This window comes from Triturus cristatus, chromosome 3_2, assembly GCF_964204655.1.
Source record: "Triturus cristatus chromosome 3_2, aTriCri1.1, whole genome shotgun sequence".
Lineage (NCBI taxonomy): Eukaryota > Metazoa > Chordata > Amphibia > Caudata > Salamandridae > Triturus > Triturus cristatus.
The window spans coordinates 440,984,003-441,011,266 of record NC_140584.1 but is presented as its reverse complement, the minus strand read 5'-3'; the positions used below and the strand labels follow the sequence as shown (position 1 = coordinate 441,011,266).

The 27,264-nt window shown below is 42.6% G+C and overlaps 1 protein-coding gene across 1 annotated transcript in view; it reads left to right on the top strand.

Moving 5' to 3' along the window:
• The first annotated feature begins 2,408 nt into the window (after positions 1 to 2,408).
• The window catches only part of RIMS3 (regulating synaptic membrane exocytosis 3), a 531,625-nt gene continuing 506,769 nt past the window's right edge, over positions 2,409 to 27,264 (top strand). Inside the window, exon 1 of the mRNA XM_085648027.1 lies at positions 2,409 to 3,240. The gene's annotated coding sequence lies outside the window, so the exon portion shown is untranslated. The remainder of the gene's footprint in view (positions 3,241 to 27,264) is intronic.

Here is a 27,264-nt window from a genome sequence, read left to right as displayed (position 1 = left end):
TAAATCCGGCACTTGAGCTAAACCGTGAAATTATAAAAGATTGTTTATCTCTTGAGCACGGTAAAGCTATCCCCTGGTTGAGTTATATTAAGAATCTAACCAACGAACTAGGTCGCCCAGAATTATTTGATCACCCTAATAATCTGATAAAGGGGGACATAAAATGGGTGAAAGACACTCACAAGCTTCGGACAACATTAGCCAGAGAAGAAACGGAGTTAGCCAAACCTACAGTAAAGGCCCATCAGCTAATCATTACCTCTAATAGTATTGAACCATATCTAACTACAGTGACCAATATGAATCATCGTTTTTTATTGACCAGGTTTAGACTGAATAAATATCATCTGTTGTTGATTGATTCGGTAGGGTGGATGAAGGACAGGGACTTGGAGATCTGTTCTTGTGACGGATTCTCCCTTAAGGACACTGTCCATTTTCTCTTTTTTTGTAAACATTTGTCCCCTCTTCGTAAAAAGTTCATCATCCCCCTTATCAAAAATAAAGGATTTAGACAAGTCAAACCTGCTCTTTTGTATCTCCAGCTATTAGGTACAACTTGGGAGATTTTTAACATAGCAAATTTTTTGGCTATTGCGATGAGGTTAAGGAAAAAAATTAAGTGGACATAGTGTTGTATATAATTAATTTTGAACTCTGATTAAATTTGACTCAGTCTTATTCTTATTATTGTTTAAAATATTCTGTAAATGTCAATTTTAAAGTTATTTATAATGTATGTATTTGATGTTTCACACTTTTATGGTTCCCGAATAAAGTAATTTTGACTGACTGACTGAATAAAGTTTTCCAATTTACAAGGTCAAATGCTTTTTCTGCATCGACCATTACAATGCTTGCAGGGATACGATTTGTATTGATATAATCTAAAGCCTGTATTAAAAATTGGGTATTGGCTGCCATTGGTCTACCCGCAATAAAACCAGTTTGATCCCTATGAATTACTTCCTGAGCAACAGGTAACAAACGCTCAGCCCAAACCTTCATTAATAGTTTATAATCAGAATTTAAAAGACTTATGGGCCGATACGAATTGATATCATCGGGATTCTTATCTTTTTTAACGAATGAAACAATAATCGCCTCTTTAAAATCGCCCGGGACCTGGCCCCCTTCTCTAATAAAGTTAAACAGATTTCTCAAAGGAACAAGTAATTCCCTTGAAAAAACTTTAAAAAACTCGATTGGGAAGCCATCTTGCCCACAAGCTTTAGCACCCGCAGTTGATTTAATAGCCGCTAAAATTTCCCCTGCCTCAACTTCTCTTTCTAAATTATGGGCCCGCTCCGAAGATAGTTGAGGGAGATTCAAAGTTGAAAAATACTCTTTGATCGAGTTTTCCTGTATTACATATTCAGTGGAGTATAACCGGGCATAATGATCCAAAAAGAGTTGGGAAATATTGCTGCTATCAACTACTTCTAATCCAGTTGAGGGATCCGATATTTTTATTATTGAGGCAGATTCCTGTTTCTTCCTCGTGGAATTTGCCAGGAGTTTGCCAATTAATTGACTCTCCTCGTAGACCCTCTGTTGAAACCGCATGTTGTTACGTAATCTTTGCTTTATTCTTTGGATTTTTGTGTGTTTCTTATTGCTACAGTCTGCTAGGTATTCTGTAGCTTTTTCCCGCAGTTCAAACTGTCCTATGCTTCCGTGTGTTCCTTTAATGGGGTTTTTGGCGCTTTATATTATCATGGAATGTTATACTGCCGAATACAAGTAGGCACCCAGCAGCTTACCCTCCTTGTTTTGGATGTTCTATACTACAGTGTGCTGCCCGGTGTTCTGTAGATTTTTCTCTGATTGTTTGGTGTTTTATATATTCAAATTTTGCAGCGCATTAATTCAGCAGCTGTATCTTTTTTCTTTGTGTATTGTACTATAAATGATTGCCAGTCATTTTTGCAGATTTTGCTCTGGTTTACCTTTTGCTTTATGCTGTTGAATGCTACCTGTTGGTATGCATTTTGGATGTTTTCTGTTATTGTAACCTGCCAGGTGTTCAGCAGCTTTTCTCTGGGTTTTGTTTTTTGTACACTCCATCATGTTGTACTTTGCACAGTATGAGGGAGAGTGCCTTTACAGAGCTTGGGTCCCAGGTAAAGGGCTGCAGTCTCTGGGGGCAGATACTAGGTGTATAGCGAAGGGAAGTGGGGGGAAGAAATGGACATAGGCAGGAAAACAAAGATACTGGTATACACAGCGCGGTAGGAGTAGGAAGCAGAGACTGTGGGGTGGCGGTGAGGAAGATGAGGGTAGCTGAGGGAGGGGCGGACCACAGTACAAGACTGAAAACTGCGTGGATACGGTGGGGAGGCTAAATTAAGTCCCTGTCGGGAGGAGCTATACCTGCCTCTCGGGTGCAAGCGGACCATTATTACCTCTCGCCCCTTGTCCATGTTCCCCACCCCTCCCGGTTTTTTTGGCTTCGCAAAGAAGTGGGTCAGAAGGTAACCATGGCGACGCCTCGGCACCGCGGAGGATCGGCGATGCCACTGTCTCCTGGAAGCCTTCAAGATTAGTTCAAGCCGTCCTTGCGTCCGTCAGTCCAGCCATCCTCCTCGCACCGAGCTAGACTGGGACTGCCCGGCAGCACTGGACACCCCACTGCCCCACGCCCTCGTGAGCACCCACAGCCTGTCCGTCAACCATCCACGCGCACAGCGAGCCTGAGGGCATCCGCCGCTCCCGCGTGCGCAGCAGAACTGAGCTCATCCAGCAGGACTGACAGACCCTCGTGAGCCCCGTGCATCATTCTGTCAGTCCCCCCGTCTAAGACTGAGCTCCTTCACTCTTCTTCTACTCAGCCAGCTGACCCATCCATACGTGCGCAAAACTGGAGCATTCGCGCCGTCTGGGCGCCCCCTGCGAGAACGGTCCAGCCTTTGGTAGCCATCCAGCCTGGGTCTCTCCAAGCTTACCGTGCCGCGACCACTGCAAGTAAACTGCCGCCTCCATCACTCCCCCAGCCCAGCCTTGCGCCCGCTTACCCGTGTGCCAAGCAGCCTGCAAGCTCTAACAGCCTTTGTCCACCCGTCTATCCATCAAGCAAGACTGACAGACTGGACACAACCGCGCAATCTCCACAGCCTTTGCCCATGCAACATTTTGTCCTTTGCCATTTCCTTGGGGGGCAAGGAGTGTTGTTCTTCCCGTTCCTGTCCTCCCTTCCTCGGAAGCCTTCATCGTGCCCCCCGGAGCAGTCCTCGTTACACGGTAAGACCCGCGCGACCTGTTGTGTGCTCTCCAACACCTGGCATGATCTGTTACTCACAATCCTAGACATGCAGCTGTCTTTCACCTACTGTCTAGCACGTGGCACGAACTGTTACTCACAATTCATGACCTGCAGTGGTCTATTGCGTACTATCAAAAACCTGGCATGAGTACTACGTACGATCCATGACCTGATGCCATCTACTGTATACTTTATAAGACCTGGCGCAGACTGTTACATACTACCTGAGCCATGCTAACTTTCAAGCCCTGGTGCAATCTATTTTGCACCTCAAAGATGGCTGTACTATGGAATATCGAGTAGGGAATATCATTATACCGAAATATTGAAGCCAGAATATTGAGGACAAAAATATTGAAAAGTAAGTGCATATAGGGAGGTATAGATTTACTGTTCTTAACTCCATATCTGCATACCTTGAATATATACCTGTCGTCAATGTACAAATATGCAGATTTAGGTATTGAAAATCTACACATACTTAACTGTCGATAAATTTGCCATCAGTATTTTGTGTATGATATTAAGAGAAAATTATATTCCCTACTTCAACCAAGACCTGCTACAATGAGTTAGCCTAGCAAAATTTACTGCATACTCCCCAAAACCTGGCACACATTATTATGTGCTTCCCGGGCCTGCAACATCTGTTAAGACCCTAGCCCAAGATATGATGTAATATCAAAGACATTGCAGGATCTATACCATAACTTTCCAAGACCTGGCAGAAAGTATTATGTACTTAGGCCCCACCAAGTATATTATTTACTAAATAACGCCTTGTGCAATCTCTAATGTTCTATCCCCTTACTTTATAGACTTTTCAAGTTCAAGTCCCATGAGTTTTACACTACTGAAGATCGGCACTATCCCTTATGCACAATGAAATATCTGTGCGCTATATTATTTATTTTGCAAGACCTGTTGCGATCTACTAATCACTGTCCAATTACTGACAGGCGCTATTGTGCAGTATCAGAGTGCTGGCATGATTTATTACATTCTGTCCAACTCCTGACAAGATCTATTCTGCAGCTTCATAGTTCTAGCAAGATTTTATACATACAGGCCAAGTCTCGGTATGTTCTAGTTAGAATGTGCGGTCCAAGTCTTAGCACAATTCATTACATAGTGTCCAAATCCTGGCAGATCTGTTGTTTGTAATTAAAGTCCTGGCACGACTTATTACACACTGTCCAAGTCCTGGCACGATCTATTAGATACTCTTCAAGTCCCAGCACGATCTATTGTATGGAATTAGAGTACTGGCACGATGTATTACACACAGTCCAAGCCCCGGCACGAATTACTACGTACTTTTCAAGTCCCAGCACGATCTATTGCATGGAATTAGAGTCCTAGCACTTAGTACTTACTCTCCTGGTACGCTCTACTTAGAACATACTGTCCAAGGCCTGGAAGGTCTATTACATACTGTCCAAATCCTGGCACGATTTACATAAGTAAGCAAAAGGGGCACACACTGTCATTTACTACTCAAGAGCTATATATTCTTTTTTGTGTTATGCAAGACTCTAAGGTATGTGTGATTTATTCTGTACTATGTAAAACCTGTGTGACCTTTTCTGTATTGCAAAATACCTGCACGATCCAAGATATATGTGATAAAAGGCATGCATGATCCTGTTGACTATTTACACATGTCTGGCCTTAGATCTGTGGCAGGTAAGGCCTGTGCCATGGAAGACTTGTGTAATACAATACCAGCCTTGCCAAATGTAAGACTTGCATGATGCTATCAGTGGGTGGTTAAAAACATGAGCTGACGAAACAAGACTTGCCTAGTGCAAAACCTGTCCATAACAAGACCTGCACAATCCATGGCCTGAATGATCAAGACAACTGAAATCAAGACCTTCTGTGGGTTCAAGTTGCGCCTAATCCATGATGTGCTCAATACAAGACTGGCATAATGCCATGTAAACCTGCCTGAACGGGCACAGGCTGATGTGAGGAGCTGCGTGACCAAACACCTGTTTGATCATGCACATGTGCAATACAACACCTGTGGGATACAACACCTTTGCAATCCAGATGATTTGGCACCCAGAACCTGTGGTATCTAACGCCTGTGGAATTAACACCTGCAGGATTCAACACCTGCATAATACAAGCCCTGCATTTTCCTGGACATGCAAAAACAAACTTGCACATGACCCAAGATCTATCCGACCCCAGTCCTGTATGATACAAGACATGCTTAATCAAATATCTGTGTTACACTACAACTGCAAATTCTATGAATTGTTCAATTCAAGTTGAACTTAGTCCAAATCCTATGCAATTCAAGAGAATCATGGTCCACGACCTGTAATCTACAAGAATTACGGCATGCAAGACCTTTGCCATTTAAGGTGTGTGTGTTCCAAGATTTGGGATATCCAGCAAGATCAAAAACCTGCACCATTCAAGACATGCTCGATCCAGACCTGCGCTGATCCAAGATGTGAGCGAATAGAGATCTCTGGAATCCTTGGTCTGTGAGATCCAAAACCTGCATGATTCAAGACCTGTGCAATCCGAAACTTGTGAGATACAACAACTGTGGGTACTAAAATGCAAAATACTATTTATTTTTGCAGTTTTATACAGTGCACACTTGATTAAAAGGTGTTGGAGCAATTTACATGAGCACCAGTTACATAACAGAATGTCACTTTTTTTTAGGCACAGAGAAATTAAGTGATTTGCCTATAATCACAGGATATTGACCTGACTGCAAAATTCAAAACGAGTTCTTCAATTCCAAAGTAGGCAGGTCTGGTTGTAATGTCATATCCTCCCCTCTCCCCAAGGCGACCAAGTTGTTGAATCGCCTTTGTGAGCAACTTGGTCTCCTGAGTTCTGCTCAATCCAAGAGCGAGCCCTCAACAGAAGATATGTGCAACACAGGACATGCATGGCGTACACGTTTCAAGATCTGGCTAGGACACACATAAAACAGAAACAACCAAACAACTGCATATTCCAAGGCCTGCCAAACCGATAACCTCACTAAATCTACCAAACCAAGGCCTGCAGGAATCCAGACCTGCACACCCCAAGACCTGCATGAACCAATCCCTGCTCAATCCAAGGCTGTTTGATACAAACTCACACAACTCATCATAAGTCTGCACCAGTTCAGCATCAAAGACGACTCTCTCAGATGGATGGCATCTTTCCTCACAGGACGCACACAAAGAATCTGTCTCCCCTCTTCACTTCGCAACCCATGAGCACCATCTGTGGTGTCCCTCAAGGTTCATCACTCAGTCCCACCCTCTTCAACTCCTACATGGCGCCGCTAGCCGACATGGTCAGAACCCATGAAATTAACATCCTATCCTACGCAGATGACATGCAGCTCATCCTCTTGCTCTCAGCAGACCCTACCACAGTGAAGAACAACTTTCACAACTGCATGAAGAACATCACAGCCTGGATGAAGGACAACTGCCTGAAGCTCCACACAGACACAACTGAAGTGCTATTCTTCCGCAGCCATGCCTCCATTTGGAACGACACCTGGTGGCCAGCGGAATTCGGACTCACCCGTTTACCAAAAGACCACATCCACAACCTCAGCATCATCCTGGACAGAAACCTCTCCATGAAACAACAGATTAACGCTGTCTCCCCAGCCTGATTCCACACCCTCCACAAGTTCTGTAGAATCTTCAAATGGCTCCCCTCAAACAACAGGAAAAGTCACGCATGCCCTAGTCACCAGCTGCCTGGACTACTGCAACGCACTCTACACAGGTACCACCAGCGAACTCATGAGAAGACTCCAGACAATACCTACTCAACCTCAACCTGCCCAAAAGGACCCACCTCACCCAGCACCAGAGAAACCTCCACCAGCTTCAGCTCCCAATCAAAAAAAGCAAAAGATGGCAATACAATCTGCTGAGTCATGCCTACAAAGCCCTCCACGACCAAGGACCGGCATACTTGAACCAACATCTCAACTTCCACCAACCATCCAGGAGCCTCTGCTCCGCCCACCTCGCCCTCGCACAGACACCACGCATCTGCCGCAGCCTCACCTGAGGCCGCTCCTTTTCCCACCTCACCGCCAAGTCCTGGAACGCCTCCCATCCCCCTCCACCTCTGAACTTCCCCCTCGCTGACAGACTTCAGGAAGAAACTCAAGACCTGCCTCTTCGACTGAACCCATCAGCCCACAACCTGGATACCCTAACGGGTAATAAGTCACGCTTTACAAGTACCAAGTGATTGATTGAAAGGCTCACACACCCAAGACCCGTACACCCCCAGACTGCCACAATCACTTCTGTTTGGGGTACAAACACTGTTTTAACTGAGCGTACTGTGGCCAGCAGGATAGAAGCTTGGGACACCCAAGAGCCCTTCAGCATTCCCCCATCTCAAAACCACAGCTTGATGTTGCTCCTTACACACAACTTCATCATTTTCTACGACCCCTCACATTCTTTGCCCCACTCGCAGATCCACCGTAAACACTGGTGTTTAGTAGCCCTGGGGTAATTGGCGAGCCTGATTGTCCAAAGTGTGTCATCTTAAACCACGAGACAAACCTTTGTCATCAGAATACATTGTCTGCCAGACCATTATGGAGAGGTGACGACTGAGCCACCTATCAGTAAGGACAAGAGGAGATGGAGGGCTGCTTGTGCGGGTTGGAAGGAAACGATATCTCGGGAAATAAACTACCGTGCCAGCCCTAGTCGAAAGAGCAGCCTGCAGAAGTCTAATTATGTGGGTTGCGTAAGTCGCACCAAACACATATGCTGCGCAACTCCAAGTCCGCGGTGTTTCCGTCTTCTCTGGTACCCGTACTCCTTCGTGCCGCATCCACTGGCTGCTATTGCACGCGCCGGAGCCTCCCAGGCTTGGACCCTTCCAATCTGCGGTCGCTCCGACGCTCCCGCACCGGCCGCCTCACGGCCACGCAGGCGTTACGTGTACACAAGCCACGCTCAACCGGAGCGAACAGTAGCCAGCTTGGCCACCCCATGATGGGCTTTCCGGGACCAGAGGCATGATCGATGCTGTATCGATTGGACACTGGAAATGACCATTAGGACTGGGACTAGAAATATTAATTGTATGCTTGGTTCACTACACCCTGACGACCATCATTGAGAGGACCTTTTATGCTCTGAATACGTTTCTTTGTAGAGAGATAGATGCGCGTTTACAAGAGAATTTATGTGCGTTCTGTGGGATGGGTCTCTGTATCATGATGCTGTTACAGACATTACGGTAGTATAGCAGTGTTGCTTATTAGGTTCGGTTCCTGTCGTAACAATATCTTCAAAACCCGCGATCGATACATAGACGTATGGCCAGGGCCTCTCCGTCGTATATCCTGCGGAGGCTCTTTAATCGAGCGCCACAAATGGTTGAGCAGTAGTAACAGCTGTATTGACGTGCTAGTAGCGATTTACATCTGCAGTGCGTGGAATTAATTAGCCAGTGTTGTTAAGACCAAGAAAGATGAGTGGCCTGAATCAGCCAAACAGTGGGAGAAAACACGGTCCCAAACGAAAATGACTTAGATCGACGGACTCGACCGATCAGATCTTAATCAGAGCATGACGGGGAAACAAAAGCAGCCGAGGCAAAAATACTCAAACCATCTCCGCTCCCTTCGTCTCTCTACCTCCCTCCCTCTCGTCCTCTCCCTTGAAGCCTCCCGGTGCCTGTTGCCAATACCCTCGGCAGCGGGAGAACGTGCCGGAGGCACCATGAGCGGCCCTGGGCTCTTAAAACCTGGCTCCAAGGGCTCACGAGGGAGACGGCCCAACACAAGCCTCTCCAGCCCTGAACTTAATTGCAGCATATTTTCGTTTCTGAAACATTCTCTTCACTTCACTAAGTTTGTAGTTTTTTTGGGGGGAATTGAATAACTCCTTTAATTCTGGTTGACACCTGCTTATTATTATTATTTTTTTTTTAAACCTTCAAAACGAATTCCTGCAGTTGCGTTCGATATTTCTATATGTTGACAGTAATTTTATGGTAAGCACTGTACAAAACATGTACACTCGCGCACGCGCACACGAGGATCCTCATCCACTCATAATGCATGACAGCGAGAGAGAAGCGAGCCACCCAGGGCATGCTTTGGTAGATCTATTTTAAAATAGCATGACGCATTTCGACAAGTAGGGTCTTGTTCACATGAATTCGGAGAGATCGTTTAATTCAGGATTCACGAATTCAATAAAAAAAAAAAATTAGGAGCACTCCATTGTAAGGAGATTTTCTCAGTTACCTATTGTGGCTTTGCAAATCTGGCTGCGTAAATCTGCCACACCACACTCTGATTGGTATGCTGGCAGAAAAGTTTCCCCCCCGCCCCCCACTTTTTTTTAAAGCGCGAGCTCGACCCGAAGGTATTGGAGCGCTTTACACGAATACCAACCACCTTACACGTGGAGACATTCGCGATTTGCCCAGAATCACAGGATGGTGAGCCGGCGCGGAAGCTTGAACCTGTGTCCAAAGTCGGCAGCTCCGGCCGTTAGGCCACCCCTTCTCCCCTGTTGCTGCTGCCATTATTACGCAACATCGAGCACCTTGTAAGGAAAAAGAAAAGGATCATAACGGGGCAGGAGGAACCTACCCAGAAGCTCAGTACTATGTAAGGTGGTCAAAAGGAATTTACTAAAAAATATTTTTATCACAGGATGTGCAAATGGCTATGCTGGATTGTGAATCCTGAACCCTCCCTGGGACCGCCGGGTCCACGATTCCCAGTCCAGCATTGAATTTGTGATTCCTGTTCAAACAAATAGAAAAGAAAGCATTTACTGCACTAGAACTGGACTTAGCCAATGGCCACAAGCAGTGCGTTGAGAGTTGGCCCGGCCCCCGTGGCATGTTAGAGCGCTCCAGCCAACCCCTTCCGTGCATAGCTGAAGGGCTTGTGTTGTAGGGGTTGGATGCATGATGTGATTGGATGAAGGGTCGGGCACCTGTTGCCAAGCCCCTCAGCAAATGGCCAAAGTCAGTGTTCAGAGCTGGTTAGCCTCTGGCAGTGGGTTGTGGACTAGGTCTGGCCAGGCAGCTCACCCCTGCTATGCACAGTGGGGTTGACAGACTGCCTGCTAAAGGATAGGCGTGGGGTCGCCAACTCACATTGTGCACAACAAAAAACCATGCAGAGTAGGGACTGGCTGCTTATCGCTGGTTTGATGCAGAGATCTGCTGCTTGTGTTATAATATGATCAAAAAGACCAAACATTAACTGAAAATGCTCATGGCAAGCTTTGGTTATAGCGTATTAACATATGTTTAAAGAAGCAGCAGAATACACTCAAAACCCACACTTAAAGTGCACATATGGTTACAAATTAAAAGAAAAACACCGACTTTCACATTTGAGGCACCCAAAGCATACATTTCACACCAAATGCAATGTTCATGACATTACAATATTTGTAACAATAAATATTAGCACCTAAGAGAAAATGTAATTAAATACCAACACATACTCCCCCTAATAAATGAGACAACTTTCATAGTTGTCGCTGCCAAAGTGGTAAAGGTAATGTGACATGCAATCTCATCTGTAACATGATTTACAACATTTGTAATTGCATCTGTTTCATCAGGGGGAAGGTCGTGCAATGCATTTGATGTGAGAGTTATGGTTTGCATAGCTGTTGTGCGAGCCAACCCACTGTGCACTGTCGGAGGGAGTTTCAAGCTATATGCTTTGTAAGAAAAATAATGAAATCCCTTGGGGGGAAAAAAACCAGTTAATGTTCTGGCTTAAATGCAACAAACCACCGAGATTCACTAGTAATGGTTACTAAAGCACACAACAAATGTCATAATTTGCGTAGAGCACCGTGCTCAAATACCAATTTGCAAGCAGTCCAGAAACAAAGGGAAGAGCAAACAATTACTGGGGTGCAGGGTATGGTGTGTGCGGTGTGCTTTGGTAACCATTGTTGGTGAATTTCAGATCCAAGCCTGATTTTCAGGACATTCCAATGGGAGGAATTTACTTAAATTTAATCTAAATGGAGAACAATTATTTTGCCAGTAGTTACACTGTATAGAAGCAAACCCGACCATTCTGCAGCTACACTAGTCCCGCTCAATACCATAAAGTTAACTGCTCCATGGCGCTTCAGTGACATATACAATTATAAACTGTAACAGAGAATTATGGGGATGCTTTTCACTCAGGGGTTCTGAGTGATCTCAAACAGACAACAAGAGCGAAGCTTGAGTTGTCTATAATGTAACACAGAACCCCAAGGTGGAAAAAATCTCAATAATTCACTTTAATTGTATGTTATATTTGCCCCCCACATCATTTGCCCCTGCTATCAACTGCAATGCAGAGGCATAGTAGTAATAGGTGAGACAAACATAACATGGCCTCTGTTATGTATCCCTGTCCAAAAGGTAAACAAATTAAAACTTACTTGCCACCCTTGACCAACACCATCATCTTTCTTGCCTTCCTTCCCCCTCCTGCAGCTGTGCTTTCTGCTTTCATTCAAAGCCGACAAGCGGAGCTGTACTGACAGGCTCTCAGAGAGCCCTGGCAGCCTATATGACGTATTAACGAGTTTTGTTATCAATTGTTGCTACGTCATAGCAGTGAGTTATGAAATTTAGAAACTGAAATAAATGATAGAGGTTCTCTATAAGAGACACATATAACAAGTATTGTTACTGGGGCCTAACATAAAATGACAGGGGCCCCTGAGCAGAAGTGATGAGGGGCCAAATCTCTCATATTTCACAGATATTATTGGCTTTAGCCTGAATAGCCCTCCCTGAAGGGTTGCGGGCTCACCTGTGCCACAGGGGCTGCACGGGCCTGTGTTACGCCCTTGTTTTGTTATTTTTTGTTTATCTGAAGGGCTTATAGAGCTCAAGGCTTCACATTAAACCATGTCTATGCACTCTTATGTACGTGATATTCCCAATTGAATGGAAACTGTCCCATGGCGTCATTGTGCTCCATCTCAATAGTATTTATTTTCATATCCCAGAAGGATAAAACGCTGAGTTCACTATGCCAGGGCTCAGACCTGAACTTGCAGGTTGCACATGGATCTCTGCAGCAGGTGCTCAATCCACTTAATTGTTTGACAGTTTGATTGTTCGGAATGCCAATTGTAGCACTTTCATGTTGCTGCCACAAACAAAAAGTAATTCTGAAATGTATCTAGCACACACTGCATAAACTACTGAAGGGTTAATCCCCAGGCAACCTCCCATCAATGCTACTCATAGCACCAGAGACCAGACTATATAAAAATATCTCTGTCTGCCTTTTTCCACCCTTATCTCTTTCTATCTTTCCCTCCCTCCACCCCCATAAATGAGTCTCAGAACTCTCATTTCCATATGAAACAGGCTCTTTTCCTGTCTCTCATTGTACCTTAATTTACTACGCACACTTAAACGGGCGGAAAAAGCCCAATGTGAAGATGGTTTGTCTTTACCTACTCAGTTCTATGTCCATCATCAGCAGCAGCATGTAATGTACTACTTCAGGGTGCCATGTTAGGGGCTTGTTTAACACAGCCCACTGATGGTGACACACGCTTAACAACGGCTGCCCCAATCAAGGGAGGAGGGTCACATGCAACCACAGTAAATGTTCATATTCATGCGGATCCTGAGTACTGTGTTTCATTCTCATTCTCCTTCAATGCATCTTTAGGTTTAACAGCGACACCAGTTCAACAAAGCTGTCTATCTAAGGCAGCTGGCGCAGCACAGGTCAGATTAAAACAGCATAGCTTTTTGAGTGATGATTCTGTCATATGGCTGCACGATATTAAATCAAACCAAAGGCTACCTAAGCCACCCAAGTTCATAAAAAAACTAAAGGATTGTGACAATTCTGTCATATTTCTGGATGATACACTGTCAAACTAAAGGCTACTCAAATCACCCAAGCCCTGCAAGAAATTAAAGGATTGTGGCAAATCTGCCATATGTCTGGACAATAACCGACCAAACACAAGCCTATCTAAGCCACCCAAGTCCATTAAGATATTACAGAAACTGCAATTGGATTCTAGTTTTAGTCAAAAGAATAGCCCTGTTATATGTATGGATGATAGCCTAGAAAATCAAAAGGATAGTATCTCCAAAGTTAATTAATAACATAAAATGCTATCAAAACCCAAACTCTGGTGAGTCAATTAATCAGCCATTAAAAGCAAACACTGGTATGAATCCTTTTAGTTCTGTGCCTTTGGAGAGCTGTCAATATACTAACCCCGGCAACTGCTGAGACCCCGCTCCCACGACCACCACCCGCACCAACCGCCTGCTCTCCTGGACCAACATCAACAACGACGACACCATCAAGATCATGAACACCATCCACTCCGGATCCCCGGAAGACCCCTGCCCACACCACATCTTCAACAAAGCCAGCAGCACCATTGCACCCCATCTCCGGAAAACCATCAACATCTCCTTCAAGACAGCGATCTTCCCGGAGAGCTGGAAGCACGCAGAGATCAACGCCTTACTCAAGAAACCCAAGACGGATCCCAAGGACCTCAAGAACTTCTGACCCATCTCCCTGCTCCCGTTCCCGGCGATGGTAATCGAAAAAGCCGTCAACAAACAACTGACCAGCTTCCTTCGAGGAGAACAGCATCCTGGACCCATCCCAGTCCGGGCTCCGCAGCAACCACAGCACCGAAACTGCCCTCATTGCCGCCACCGATGACATCAGGACTCTGCTTGACAATGAAGAAACCACGGCCCTCATCCTCCTGGACCTGTCAGCCGCCTTCGACACAGTCTGCCACTGCACACTACGAACACGCCTCTACGACGCCGGAATCCAAGAGAAGGCCCTGGACTGGACCACCTCCTTCCTCTCCGGCAGAACACAGAGTGTCCGCCTCCCCCCCTTCCGCTCTGAAGCCACCGGGATCATCTGCGGCGTACCCCAAGGCTCATCCCTCAGCCCAACGTTGTTCAACGTCTACATGGCACCGCTCGCCCAAGTCGCACGGCGGCACAACCTCAACATCATCTCCTACGCTGACGACACCCAGCTGATCCTCTCCCTCACCAAAGAACCCCACACCGCCAAAACTAACCTCCACGAAGGAATGACGGCCGTCGCCGACTGGATGAGAAACAGCCAGCTGAGTCTGAACTCGGACAAGACGGAGGTCCTCATCCTCGGATCCACCTCCTCAGCGTGGGACGACTCCTGGTGGCCGACTGCACTACACCCACCGACCATGCACGCAACATAGGGGTCATCCTCGACTCCACCCTTTCCATGACGAAGCAGGTCAACGCCGTCTCCTCCTCCTGCTTCAGCACCCTCCGCATGCTTCGCAGGATCTTCAAGTGGAGCCTCACCGAAACAAGAAGGACAGTCACCCAGGCCCTCGCCAGCAGTAGACTGGACTACGGAAACGCAATCTACGCGGGAGCCCCACCCAAACTCCTGAAATGGCTCCAACGCATCCAGAACACCTCCGCACGCCTGATCCTCGACATCCCTCGCCGCAGTCACATCACACCCCACCTGAGAGACCTGCACTGGCTCCCTATCAACAAGAGGATAACCTTCAAACTCCTCACCCACGCACACAAGGCACTCCACAACAACGGACCAGAGTACCCCAACAGCCGACTGAGCCTCTACACCCCCACCCGCCATCTCCGCTCCGCATACAGCGCCCTCGCTGCCGTCCCCCGCATCCGAAGAGTGACCGCCGGCGGCAGATCATTCTCCCACCACGCTGCCAAGACATAGAACACCCTCCCCATCCGTCTGCGGCAAACCAAAGACCTTCTAACCTTCAGGAGACTTCTCAAGACCTGGCTCTTCGAACAGTAGCAGCTCCCCCCCCCTAGCGCCTTGAGACCCTCACGGGTATGTAGTGCGCTTTATAAATGTTATGATTGTTTGATTGATAATTTGAAACCAACATTAACACCACAAAAGATTAATCTTATGGAGTCAAGCCAAGGCCCCATGACAGTTGTTCAAATGAATAACTCATTACATTCTGCTGATCTTTCCTTCTTGGATAAATATTATGTACCGAATTCTGTGGAAGCAAAATCGTCCAAATTTCAAAGTACATTAAGTGTAATGGGGCGACCCAGTATCCCTCAAAACCTGGGAAATCTAGTAATATGCAACAACACTTTGGTCTGTAGAGGAGATTATATTTCTTTTACAAAAACATGAATAAATCCTAAACATTCTTTGAGATGTGGAAAATCAATTGTGCCTCAATACGAACAAAATAATACTTTAAGACACCATAGAGAGAGAGTTTGTAAGAACGGTATATTATCAATCATATATTGTGAAGTGATGCAAAATAATAACATGTCACAGAAACACACAGGATTGTTAAGAAACATACACAATAATGGAAATGAAACTACAGGAATGAACAAAAATGAAGACTAAAACACATAAACACATACAATGATACGAAGGTTACATAAATAATTCTTTTTAGGGTGTCCCACAGAAACAGGTGACTGCACAAGCAGATGCCCTTTTTAACTTGGATATGAAAATGGCTTGACAGTAATGAGGATCACCAATAATTATCGTTTTAGCAGAATGGGCAACATCACAAGAAATAATCCCAATTAATCAATCAGGATTTCGTAAGGGTCAACCCACAATCACCAACTTATTAACCCTCATCGTACTGGCAGAGTGCGCTGTTTAAAAAAAACCGAAACGTATATATTTGTTTTAGTGACTTAAAAGTTGCATTCGATTTGGTTCCACGATCCATATTATGCTGAAAACCTGCTGGATGGGAAACACCCCAAAAGCGTCTCAATGCTTTTATACTCTTGTACACAAAAACTTGGGTTCAGGTTAAGTTAGGCGATGGATTTAGCCGGTCTCGGAGAATCAAAACCTGCAATGGTCTTGAACAAGGCTGTGTATTGGCTTCATGCCTTCTTAATGTCAGATCTGTCACAGCATTTTGAAACTATTAATGCCCACCCTCCCAAACCTGCCAATGATCATCTTAAATATCTTCAGTATGCTAATGATATGATTCTACTTAGTCAAACCCATATAGGATTACAATGACTAATCACTTCTTTTGATGAATATATTACCGCCAATTGTTTGGAGATGAATATCAAGAAAACCAAGATTGTGAAAATTATCCAGTGAACCCTAAGACATGACCCTGGAAAGTGAGAGGAGGGCCAGTTGAGGCTGGGACGACATACAAATAATTGGGAATTTTTTTCGATAATAAAGTGTTGTTGAAAAGTCATTTTAACGGGGTCTCTTGAGATGATTAAGCTTAGTTTTAAACAGCTTTTAAACGGAAAGATACAAATTAATTCATTCCTGGTGGATAAAAAGGCGCTAGTTTCAAAGAAGAACACCCGGTCAATGATCAATTTGCATCAGAGTTTGTGAATTCAGCCCCATCCGACTACCTACTTTCCATCACGTATGAGGGACACAATTTTAAAAGTAGAACTTGGCAGGTATCCCACTAAGGACGGCACGCCAAAATGGACCCAACATTGGACAATTAGGTCACTGTAGACTGTGTGGACTTTCACAAGAAACTCTATTGCATATTGTTTGTGTCTGCCCAAACTTGCTCAATGCACATTGTATTCTGTCAAAACCCTCTTTTTCAATGTAGGAGTGAGATCTGCTCGTCAGCCCCTCATTTGATGTTTGTCTGGTGATTCAATTTCATCAACCTGTCAGTTGATAACATTTCTAACTATTGCAGAAAGAATGCTTGCATCTGTAGTTCAAAATGTGTTTTTAAAGTATTATTTAAAACAAGTGCTATATTTTTCTACTAAGAGGCTTAGGCTGTTTTCCTCTCTCGTGTTTTTGCACTTTGCACTTTCTTGGCTACTGCCTGAATACATTATATGACAGGATACTTACAGTTAAATCTTGTACCAAAGCACATGGCGCCTTTCTATTAGGATCCCAGTATTTTTCTGCCCATAGTTGCAGTATTTATTTATGCTCACAGGATTTATTTGCATTGCCCCTTTGCACTGAAAAATGTAATTGTGTGGTGTTTTTATTGACCAAATAATAATTAGGTTATTTGTTCATAGGCATATGGCACTTTCAAATCTTATATGGTTTCTTGCTGGTCACTCTAATTTTAATGTGGCTGAAATGACTTTGTTTAGAGAATTTATGAATAGTAGTGTGATCCCTGCTATAAGTACTTTGCATATTTATGGAACCTGTATATTTTTTCCATGTTAGGATAAATTAATTTCTATGTTTATCTTCAAGGTATTTAATGTACAAAAGTGTATAATTCGCTTTGTTTTGTGTACTGTACTGTATCATTTTTTGATGATTTTTATTAATCAGACAATAACTCCTACTTACAACACACACTTAGGACAGGTCTATCTATTTATGTGTGTAGTTTTCTGCCCCGACTGTGGAGTCTCCTTAGTCATAAAGTTACTGTTAAATCATAGATTGTGAATACTGAAAAATAATCCATTTACACGAAAGTGTAAGTTTACCTTCGTGAATCACGCCCTTAGTTGTTATTGCCAAAAGGTTCTGTTTTTAATGCCCTCGCACGCATGAAACGTTGGGAGGGACATGGAATTTGAAGTGCTGCATTATACACAGTCATCTGCGGGACTAAGTTAACCTACTGAGTTATTTGCTTGAGTGCTTCACAGTGCAACATAGCATTGCTAGGAACACTTCAGAGCACTTCGAGACCTGTGGGAGAGAATGAGGAGAGACTAGCAGGTGAGTTAAGAGGAGGAACACCGTGAGAAGGCCAGAAGAGGAGGTTGACACACAGTTAGAGTACTGTGACAATAGGAGAAGAGTTTAGAGGAACGAGAAGGACAGTGGGTGGTTGTGACTGTAACACACACATTACCCCTATTAGTGTTGATGCATGGTTAGGATGTTTGATGTGCATTTATTTATGTAATTTGCTTTTGTGTAATTAAGAGAGATGTTGCCATAATTATGCAAATATATGCACAGTTATTCAAAATGGAAATCTATCATTTCATGCAATATTTTAGCGCAAAAATGTGTCCACGTGTCAATTTTTTGGGTTCAAGGACGTATTTAAACAAAAGCGCAACAAACCACAGCTACTCTTGTTCTGTTGATCCTGTGCATTCGAGGTAAATTTGTACCGTGAATGGCACATTGTATCACACAGAGTGGCATAATAGCATAATTTCGTGAATTTCATATAAGAAGCGTAACAGGAAATTCCAGAAATTGCGTAAAATATACTTGAGTATATGACTTGTGTCTTGCTGTTCTTTCATGTGTAGTAGATATAAACTTGTTTTAACTAAAATCAGGAAACAAGGGGTCAAGTCCATGCAGTAAAATAAATTCCAATAATTAGGCCTTGTATAGTGTGTCCTCCATTTTCCTTTGTGAGATAATTTCAGAATATAATCTTGAGGTATTAAGCATTGTTTTCTCTCGCCACTTAAACTGCTCTGCGGTAATAGGATGGAATTTGACCTTTGCACTGTGGTAAAAATGCGTGAATGTGTATTTATTAGTACACACATATGAAGAGAGACAGAGAGCAATACATAATTGTTTCATTGTAATATCATCCAATATTGCATCTAGGGATCAAAACCATGAAGCCGAAAGCTGAATTGTTTGCAAATGTCATCAAAACCCAAGCGGGGAATGTAGGACCATATTACATATTACTCATTATGTTTAAACGTATTTATTTTGGAGTAATTACTTGAAAAGGCTGTTCAGAGTGCAGCTACTAATGAACTCTACTTGGAATTTTAATGTTTAGGATTGTTACTTTTCATGAATAAATCATTGATAAAACAGTAGACTATGATCATGACCAGTGGATTTATGTGATTATGTGGCTGCAATATTTACTGCTTAAATATGGATTTTTCACATTCACCTCATAATTTACCACATCTGCAAATTTCAACAAAAATGTTTTTTCTAGCTTAACCCCTTCGCTGCTGCGGACATTCCGCTGCAGCGCTGGGGGGGGCAGGGGGGCAGCGCGGTGGGCCTGTGCTCATGACGGAGCCGCTCCGTCATGAGCCACAGTTGAGCTGTGCTCATGACGGAACGGTTCCGTCATGACTCCGCCCATTTGCGTTGTCCCCCCGCACAGGCGGGGAAACAGCGCCGCGTAGGCGGAGCGGCCGCCAACGGGAGTGTCATGACGGAACCGTTCCGTCATGAGCACACGGCAACCGTGGCTCATGACGGAACGGTTCCGTCATGAGCGGGGAAGGGGTTAAATGGATGAAAATAATACCACCAGAGAATATGCTGCATAATTTTCCTTATCTTGCATCACAATTTAGATAACCATGCCACATAATCTGGTACTCCAATGCTGCATAGCCTCGTAGCCCCGACAATGATAATATTCTGCAGAGTGTGTTGGGGTTTGTCATTATGATGATAAAACACATATAGCACAGGAAACTGTGAAATATTTTAAATTTTTCATGTTTCCCTGTGAAATATGAGTTCTATACTATTGCATTTTGTGCAAGAAAAGCATCCCAACATGTATTATAAACATATGTCTGTGTTAGGTGTATGTGGATTTTGTGTAATTTGCTTGTGCATAATTATGCAAAATTTCAATAAAATTACACAAAATGCAAATCTGTTATTTTGCGCTTTGTTTTAGCATAAGATGCACCCTCACGTCCATTTTTTAAGTGAGAACACATTTCATGACAACAAAAGTGGTGGAAAATAGCCGCTTTCATTCTGTAGTTCACATGCGTTCACCGTACATTTTTACCACAAATGGTGAGTAATTATGGGAAGTCACCTAATGGCGTAATTTCGAGAATTTGCCTTTACATACAAGTATAACACGAAATTTCTAAAAATGGCTACATTTTGCTGGCATAATTAGCTCTCTCTCTCTCTCTCTCTCTCTCTCTCTCTCTCTCTCTCTATGTGTGTGTGTGTGTATATATATATATACATACATATATATATATACTTCATTAATCCAATCGGTTCCCAAAAAACAGCGCGTTCATTCAAAAGGGTGCAGGCATTCAGGACAGAACCTTGTCCTGCCAATATTAATCATCCAAGAAAATACGCTGCACTCCAGGAGTCTATTGCAAAGTTTTCTTTATTGAGTGGCTATCCATTGCACGTTAGAACACCAACAACAACACGTTTTGGCTACCAAATCTTGTTCACGGTTGAGTCCCTTTTCAGTTTCTCTATATATACAGATCTCCCACTTTTGCTCATAATGAAGCATTGTGGGACATGTAGTTTAGTATTAAATCATTACTGACAGAAATTACTGTAAAAAGAAGGTCCTGACAACACGTTCCCGACACCACAATCACAATGTGACCGCACATACTCCCATTTCTCAATGGGAGCTTGTGCTGCGGGCAGTTTCCACCCACAGCACATGCTCCCATAGAGAAATTGAAGTTTTTGTAAATCCCTGCACCGCGTGGCAGGCACCTCAAGGTGCCTGCCACGCGGTGCAGGGATTAACAGGTGGTGCCCCCTTGGCCCCAAACCAGAGGCCACAGGGCCATGTCGGAAAGCCCGGCATGGAGAGCCTGTCAGAAACCAAGCATTGTGTTACAAAGGTGAATTGTAGAAATTCCAGACGTAGCCATGAGGTATAAAAATAAGTAAAGATTTATTTGAGCTTGGATGGAAGATGGTAGTTACAGGATGGTAGTTAAGATAATACAAGGCCCCACCAGGAGCAGCATCCTTGCTGCTCAGCCCACTGTCTCCAACTGTCTCTCTCTTTCACACGACCAGGCACTCCAACATTCTGCTCTCTCATCAACATTCTAACATTCCACATCCACATCACATTCATACTGGCTGAGCAGCAGGGAAAGGAAATCAAGGTACAACACATTGTAATTCCAACAGCTAAAATGGCTGGAGTGGCAAAGAGTGGAATAGTGTAGAGTGGAGTGGTGTAGAGTGGAGTGGAGTAATGTACAGTAGAGTGGGTTAGAGTGGAGTAGCGTACAATGGAGTCGTGTAGTGTAGAGTGGCATAGAGTGGAATGATGTAGAGTGGAGTTTCGTAGAGCAGAATTGTGTAGACTGGAATAGTGTAAAGTGGAGTGGTGTAGAGTTTAGTGGCATACAGTAAATTGATGTCGAGTGGTGTGGTGTACAGTAGAATAGCCAGAGTGGAGTGGCATAAAGAGGAGTGGCATAGAATGGAATAACGTAGAATGGAGTGGGGTAGGGTCGCATGCCATAGAGTGGAATACTGTTCAGTGGAATGGCACAGAGTGCAGTGGCTTAGAGTAGAGTGGCATGGAGTGGGGTGGTGTAGAGTGGAGTGGCACATAGTGGAGTGGAGTAGAATGGCGTGGTGCATAGTGGAGTGGAGTGGTGCAGAGTGGAGTAGTATACAGTGGAGTGGTGTAGAGTGGAGTGGTGGAGCGTAGAGCTGAGTGTTGGAGTGTCATAGAGCAGAGTGGCATGTGATAGAATGGAGTGCATTGGCTTGTGGAAGAGTGGAGTGGTGTGTCATAGAGTGGAGTGTGATACAGTGGAGTTGAATGTCGTAGAGTGGCATGGCATATTATACAGTGGAGTGACATGTCATAGAGTGGAGTAGATTGTCATACAGTGGAGTGGAGTGGAGTGGTGTATTATATAGTTTAGCGCAGTTTAAAGAGACCTACTGAGAAAATGGCTTAACGGATGTAGATAAAATTTTACAGGAATGTAGAATATGGGGTGGAAAAGGTCCTTTTTTGGTAATAGATCTAAATTGGTTTAGTAGTGTGAAAATTATAAGACATAAAAACGTAATTATATACTTAGCCACAGTAACATCCTGGTATACTGCAGCACATCATGATTAAAAAAACAGTATATCATTGGGTAATGAAACTCTCCTAACATTAAAATGTAGCCATATTGTTTAGACACACTTGATCTGAGTTCTATGTGTTAAGTGGAAATATAGTGTAGTACTATGTAATAAGTGCATAGGAAGGAATGTTTAGGTAAGTATGTAAAAGTAAGAAAAAGTAGTTTTATTATATAATACAATTAAAAAAATGTTTATGAAGTACTGCAGGTAGTTACAGCAAAAAATAAATTAAATATGTAAAAAGAAAATATACTGTAGTACACTATACATGTGAAATATAGTGAAGTACAGTGTTTTTTAAATTTACTTACAAAAACATTTTCTAAAAATCTTTTTTGAAAGTAGCACCTCAGCCATGTACACTTTTCTCATCAATAAATGTCACTACAAATGTTGCAATTATATTATCAATGACGTCATAGACGATGTCATGAGTAATGCAATATGTGGGGTAATTAGCAGTGAATGGCGAGGGTGAGAGCTATAGTTACCCTAGGGCACGAGTTATGGTTACTTGGGATAACCTTAACTGGTGATTGTCTATGTTTTTTTGTGTATAAAATCTAAACCTAACTATAATGTACCAGTAACCTTTGATTTTTTCAGTGAATTCCTAAGTTTTTTTAAATTCTATTTCCTAACTATAATGTACCTGTATCCTTTGGTTTTTCAGTGAATTTCTACAGCTTGTTAATGCTATTAAGTGAATTGTGCCATTTTTTAAATATACATGTTACTACATTTTGACCCATGAATTCAGTTTACTAATATATATTTCCACAAGATTATAAATACATTTTATTCACACATTGATTCTTATTATATATTTTAAAACTAAAAATGTTAAAATAAATTTAAAGGTAACTTATGTGTTTTTTCACTAAGTGCAATACACAAAATCTTTCGTTTAAAAAAAAAATCATTTTATGGATCTGCGAATCCGTTACGAATCTTTAGACAAATATTGGGTCTATTGCAGTGTTTCCCAAACTGGGGTCCGAGGACCCCCAGGGGTCCGTGGCACATTCCCAGGGGGTCCGCAGGCAGCAGTTTTAAAAGCACTGCAAAGTTCCTTGTAAAATTAGCAGTTTGAGCAACTATAAAAGTGTCAAGAAAATGCCAGTGATTAATGTACCTGCTGGAGAGAGATGAGAGTTTTGTCTAGTGGCAGCTTTGACTTATCTAATGTGACACAGAGGGTTAATATGCCTACTGCAAAGAACGTGTACAATGCATTTTAAAAAACAGTATTTTATGTACATAGGTCAGTGGGCTACTGATTTTGTCACAGAGATTCTTTTGTCACAGTGCAATTCATAAGGGACAATTGTAATCTAGCACAGTGTCCTATACACTGTCAAAGAGCTGCTTGCAAACTGCATGGTAAAAGTTAGCAACATATGTTTATTCCCAGTCTATCATTATCCTGATGCTGCTATGTTCCCACTTCCTGCACATGAACAATTTTGTAATGCCTTTTTGTCACTTCTATGTGTGCTGCCTAATGCAGCACACATGGAAATTACAAAACGAATTTTGTATTAAAGATTGTTTATGTGCAGGAAGGTTCACCATCCTGCACATAAATAATCAAAGGTGTTTTGCTTTTTCCGTTGGGAAAAGCAAAAACGAGGAGAAATTAGGCATTTCTCCTCATTTCTCCAAGTTAAGACCAGGTTTTTCATGGTCTTAATTCTGGTGCGGTCTCCTATTTAAGTTGACCTTGTAAATAGAGGGCAGCGTCAAAATCAATGAGTGTTGGAGTGAAACGCCCACTGCAACTCTCACTGCCCACCTTTTTCACGCTAAGCATTGCGTGAAAGGGGTCCTTATTTACAAGGCAGCGTTAAGCCACAATAAGTGGCTTAACACTGCCTTGTAAATAAGGCAAAGCCCCTATTGCCACAGGAACATCGCAAAAAGTGACGTTCCCAGGGCGATAGGGACTTGTAAATATGCCCCTAAAATCATTAGTAATTTGAGTATTTGTTTTGTGTGCACACGTTTGTTTATTTTTTCGAATTACTGTTTTAATGTTTGAAATTTAAATCCTACAAATTGCTTGGGGGTCCCCGGCTTCCAGTGGTGACTCAATGGGGGTCCTCAGGAGTCAAAAGTTTGGGAACCACTGGTCTATTGGTTATAATGCACATTCAATACTAAAACAACAACACATTTAATACAAGAATGTACTATTCCAATTTCAGTAAGTTGATCACTGCCACTGTGTGGGTGTATGAGTGGATGTGTGAGTGACTGTGTGGATGTATAAGTAGGTGTTAGAGTTGCTGTGTGGGTGTGTGAGTAGGTGTGGGAGTGGCTGTGTGGGTATGTAAGTGCTTTTGTGGGTCTATGAGTGGGTGTGTGAGTAGGTATTTGAGTGGCTGTATGGGTGTGTAAGTGGTTGTGTGGGTATGTAAGTGCGTGTGTGAGTGAGTGTGTGAGTAGGTGAGAGAGTCTGCTAGTGGGAGTATGTGTTTTTTTTAACTGGAGTCTGGATCCGAGAATCCATCTGAATCTGCCCAGATCAGTTAGGATACAGGTGGATACCCAGATCCTCGCACGCAAAATAAAAAACATTTTTGGGCAATTTCTTGTCCATGAGGGGTCCCTCACAGACCCCTCCATCAGTTCCATGAGGTAAGGGTACCTCTACCCTGATCCCTTCTATCACTTTTACATTTTACATCCCCCCCTAAGAACCATGTCCCAATACACAAAATGGCAACCATAACTTTCTTCTCAGGTTGTGGTTCAGCAAATCATGGCATTGCTGTTGGCGCTTGGATCTGCAGATCCACCCGGATCCACGGAGGATCTGTTATATACATAAATCTTTTTACTTTTTGGTCCAAAATCTAGCTTTATGCTATATGAGGTGTAATTCCATTCAGCAGTTGGGATTGTAGTCATGTCTATGATCTCTATGGGAAATTGCCCCTGCTGGACAGATCACCCAGAAACTTTCCAGACAGCAGCTAAAGTGACTGGCAAACTAGTTCTGAAACTTTTGTGAAGATTCGGCAAACGGCCCCTAAGTTATTAGCAAAACCAAAACGTTCTTCCTATGGAAACCAGGTCCTAACTGTAACTACCATTAGGTTTTAGAATTCCTGTATGTAAATAGTAAATATATGTGTGTGTATATATATATACACACACACAGAGGTTATAGTTACCTAAGTTAACTATAACTTATGCCCCCACAATGCATTGTATACTCAAAATAATACAGAGGCAAAATTCAAATTAGAGTTCAGGTCAAAATTAACCATGACAGTAAGAGAAAACCATAATTGTGCCCCATTGGGCATAAAATGAAAGATATCTTAGCTCTCCTGCTTTCTTAAGGTTCTTCCAATACAGCAATATTCATTGTCGCAATGCCTGTAAAATTAAGAAAAAACAGTAAGCTCACCTTAAAAAGAGTGTGAATAAAATCTTAAACAGTATTGAATGTTCACTGTATGCATAAGTAAAAAGAACACATAATCAGACTGTTAGCACTGAGGCTACATTGTCAACCATTACATGTGTGTATACATTTCTTCATCTGAATTCAGGCCCATCAGTTCCATTGTGCCTATTTTATACCGAATGGGGCTCAATTATGGTTTTGTCATACTGTCATGTTTAATTTTGACCTTTACTTTAATTTGAATTTTGGCTTTGTAATATTTTGAGTATGGTATTATGCAGTTATTCTTGGCAATTAAGATATGCCTTGAAAATGTGTAGTACAGATATGGCCCACTTGGGCAGACAACATTGTAATACAACAGTTTTCAGACTTACTTCAAATTTAAATGGTTTAAATGTCAAGTTGATTTGTCTAAAACAATTTCAAATCAATGATATCTTGAGAAATGAGACATATTTAATGTTTGATTGCACACTCCAATATGGCCGCTGTTATTAAATACACTGTGTTGTCTATTGTTTGTGTCGTAAGACCTATTGAAAATAGGAAATGCTCTAGTACGCAGACGTCGTGACAAAGGCTTTGTAAGTCAAAACGCACCTGACGTCAAGCGCGATTTATGTTCTGCCAAGCTGATTAAATTCAAGCAAATCAACTCAGAGTGCCATTCTGTGATTTAAAATTGCGTAAGCATTTGACATTTGTACACGTCCGGGCTCATGCATCTTACAAGCACCCTCAGCAATTAGGCTGCTCACCATTTACACACATTGAACTGAGGATGTCTATCTATCTATCTATCTATCTATCTATCTATCTATCTATCTATCTATCTATCTATCTATCTATCTATCTATCTATCTATCTATCTATCTATCTATCTATCTATCTATCTATCTATCTATCTATCCATCCATCCATCCATCCATCCATCCATCCATCCATCCATCCATCCATCCATCCATCCATCCATCCATCCATCCATCCATCCATCCATCCATCCATCCATCCATCCATCCATCCATCCATCCATCCATCCATCCATCCATCTATCTATCTATCTATCTATCTATCTATCTATCTATCTATCTATCTATCTATCTATCTATCTATCTATCTATCTATCTATCTATCTATCTATCTATCTATCTATCTATCTATTATCTATCTATCTATCTATCCATCTATAGATAGACAAATAGATAGATAGATAGATAGATAGATAGATAGATAGATAGATAGATAGATAGATAGATAGATAGATAGATAGATAGATAGATAGATAGATAGATAGATAGATATAGATAGATAGATATATATAGATATAGATATATAGATAGATAGATAGATATATACTGCCTTTCAGAAAACAACCGGAACTCGCGCGGTGCAAGACTGATTTTTTTTTCACGAACAAACCAAACAGACACCTTTTGTCTGTCTGTGTGCCTTCCTCAATGTTACCATGTTCAGTAAAAAGCACGTCATTACAAAACATAAATTCTTTGGATAATTGTTACATTGTTCCAAGTAATCAATGACGAACTGTTTCTGTATGTCCTTTTGGATTTGTGATTTCAGTAGCAGCCATCTTAACACTATTAACTTTCATAACATTACTGTACATTTGCATTTCCTAAAGAAATAACTCTCAAATCATTCTGAAATCATAAAACGCTTAGATCCATGTTCAGT